The following is a 2,904-nucleotide window of genomic DNA, read 5'->3' on the forward strand; positions in this document are numbered from 1 at the left end:
GAAAAGTCGCATCTTTAGTTAGGTATGAACCAGCAGCCTTTCAATTACCAGGCAAAGGTGTGAACCACAGAGACTGATAATTGCCTGCTTCCTAGCTTTGCCTAAGAAGCAACTGCCGTGGTGCTACTGGTTAGTGCAAAAGGGACTACTGCTGGGCTTATGAGTTCAAGTCTTACCTTAAATACTGGTTTCTATTACCCCTGTAGCTTCCCCAACTTGTTTTGCCCAATTCACATGGAAAGTACCCTACTAGGAAAAGGAGAATAAGTTCTGAAATGTGGAAGCTGATGCTCAGCTTGGAAATATCCACCCTCTGCTGCCATGAATTCCAGTAGATTGTTCACTGTCAGGGAAAATTGATCTATTAGCTGCCAGGAAAGGTGTCTGGGCACCATATCCCCCTGCTTCTTCCAGTGCACCCCTGGCTCGGTCACAGCTGCAGAAGGATTCTATATGCATTGAGTCTAAATCTTTTCCAAGCCTTCTTAGCACAGCTGGTAGTGTCTCAGTCTCATAATTTGAAGGCTTTGAGTTCAAACCTCTCAGAAGACAATGGTTTTTGCTCCCTGCTTCAAATTTTCTAAAGGAAATCAGAGAAAAGAGACTACAGGACAGTGTTTTCTAGACACCTTCGCATCCATCTAACACACACACACACAGAATCTTCTAAGGCATTAACTTTTCCTTCTCTATAGAGTTTGTATTCTCCATAGAGCAAAATATATCAAAAACATGCAAGTCTAAACCTAATACAATATGAAACTCAATACAGATAAAATCTCACCCTCAGAGATCTTCCAATAAGCTTCTTTTGCAGACTAGGCTTATTTCTAGTCTGGGCCCAATCTTTTCACCTGGCGTAATCCTTGTTCCAGCTCAGGTGGTAGCTAGGGGATTTCTTATGACTGCAGCCACCTTTCTTCTGTTCTACCCCCTTATATAACTTTGGTACAAGGCAGGAATCTTTTGTCTCTCTCCTGGGGAAAAGCCCCAGGTTTAAGATGGATTCCTGTACCAGGTGACATGCTCACATGTCCTGTGAGACCCCAAGCCTTCATTCTTCCTGGCCTGACTCACAGATGGTGCAGGACAGAGCCACCTACAGTCAATTGTCCTGGTTAATGGGAGCCATCAAGAGTCCAAACCACTATTAGTGGCCCACACTTTGCATCATTACAACAAGACCTCAGAGTTATTGTTCATATTTCTAGTTTCAGATACAAGAATGATCGGTTCATACACATACGATGAACACACACAGTCGATTATAAACTTTGTAATGCTACCTTACATGCATAAAGCATATTTCAGTTACATTATATTCACACTCATTAGCATATTTTAATAAAATCATATGGAGTGCAACGTCATAGCAGGGAAAGGGTTTTACTGCAGCACCTGGGAGCAGTTGAGTTTCTTGTTCAGGCTGTGGTATAAGTTTCTCCAGGTTTCTCGTAAGCACACAGGGCCCTTAGCAGGTGCTCTCGATACAGGAATGGCCCAGACATGATAAAGTGATGGGAATTGCGTTTTCCTTTTTAATTTTTGTATTTCCAATGACATTTCTGTTTGTGATTTCGTTTTGCTTTGTATAACTGTGTTTTCTCCTGGATTTGCTATTTAACTAAAAAAAGAATAAGGCCTCACTCAGGGCGCCGGATGGAGGAGCAGGCTGGGGCTAGGACTGCTAAGAGAGTGAAAGCATCAGGTTTTCTGTATTGTTTTCTGCCCTCATTTTCTGAGCAGTTTTCCTTCAGCATCAAATTTGCTCAGTTGGTAAAGCATCAGACTTTTAATCTGAGGGTCCAAGGTTCAAGTCCCTGGTCAGGTAGAAGGACAATTCCCCAAGATTTTCAGAAGGCATCTCTTGAGAACGCTCTTTGACTTCATTTTTCCCTTTTCAGAACTTGGCCTTTCCTAGGAAGGGCTCTTTACTGCTTGGGACTGAAAGTGCTACTTCCTTACCTGTCCACTGGCATTACAGTCTGGAGGAAGAAAGGCCTCTGGGCCTGCAACAAAGTGCTGTGTGCTGATTTTTTGAGCAAATGTAGGGCTGGCCAGGAAGGCATATTCCCACTGGGTATTCCCTGAGAGAAAAAATTGTCCCCACAGAGTCTTTCATGCCAGAAGTCAAACTCTCTTGATAGGTCCCCTGCTGGTTCCATGGTGTAAGGGCTGGTATTCAAAGCTGTGAATCCTGAAATCAAAGTTCAAGCCCCTGTAGAATTGTGGGGTCCTTTCATTGTCAGCTAATTATTCTGGGATTTCCAACGCTTCCTCTTGCTCTCTCCAATGACGTGGTAGCCTGTCTCTTGCCTGCTAGCTGTTGTGACTCGCACAAGAGGGCATGTTTGATCCCAAAGCAAGGCCCTCCCTTAGGCTCAGTCTGAATAGAGGTCAATGTAGCACTGCATGAGACAGGTCAATTTTATTTTGCTTTGTATAACTGTGTTTTCTCCTGGATCTGATATTTAACTAAAAAAGAAGAATGTCTCTGGGTGCCACATGGAGAAGCAAGATGGGCTTAGGGCTGCTAAAGAAGCAAGAGTAGCAAATTTTCTGCCCTCTTTTTCTTGACTAGTTTCTCTTCTGCATCAAACTTGCCCTTTTTTCCTATGAGCCTGGCTAGCTCAGTTGGTAGAGCATCAGACTTTTAATCTGAGGGTCCAGGGTTCAAATCCCTCATCAGGTGAAAAGGGAGCATTTCCCCATATGGTACTCCTCCAACAACTGAAAAAGGCATCTCCTCAGGATGTTATTTCACAATAGTCATTTTTCCTCCAGGACTTGGTCTTTCCTAGAAAGGCCCATGTACTGCCTAGGATGGAAGGGGCAATTTCCTCACATGGCCACTGGCCTCTCAGTCTGGATTAAGAAAGGCCTCTGGGAGTTGCAGCAAACTGT

At 43.8% G+C, this 2,904-nt stretch overlaps 1 non-coding gene across 1 annotated transcript; it reads left to right on the top strand.

Annotated features, from left to right (window-relative positions):
• Positions 1 to 2,619: 2,619 nt before the first annotated feature.
• TRNAK-UUU (transfer RNA lysine (anticodon UUU)) lies at positions 2,620 to 2,692 on the top strand. Its single transcript has one exon. It is a non-coding gene; the product is annotated as a tRNA-Lys (tRNA).
• Positions 2,693 to 2,904: the final 212 nt, after the last annotated feature.

This window comes from Gopherus flavomarginatus, chromosome 9, assembly GCF_025201925.1.
Source record: "Gopherus flavomarginatus isolate rGopFla2 chromosome 9, rGopFla2.mat.asm, whole genome shotgun sequence".
Taxonomy (NCBI): domain Eukaryota; kingdom Metazoa; phylum Chordata; order Testudines; family Testudinidae; genus Gopherus; species Gopherus flavomarginatus.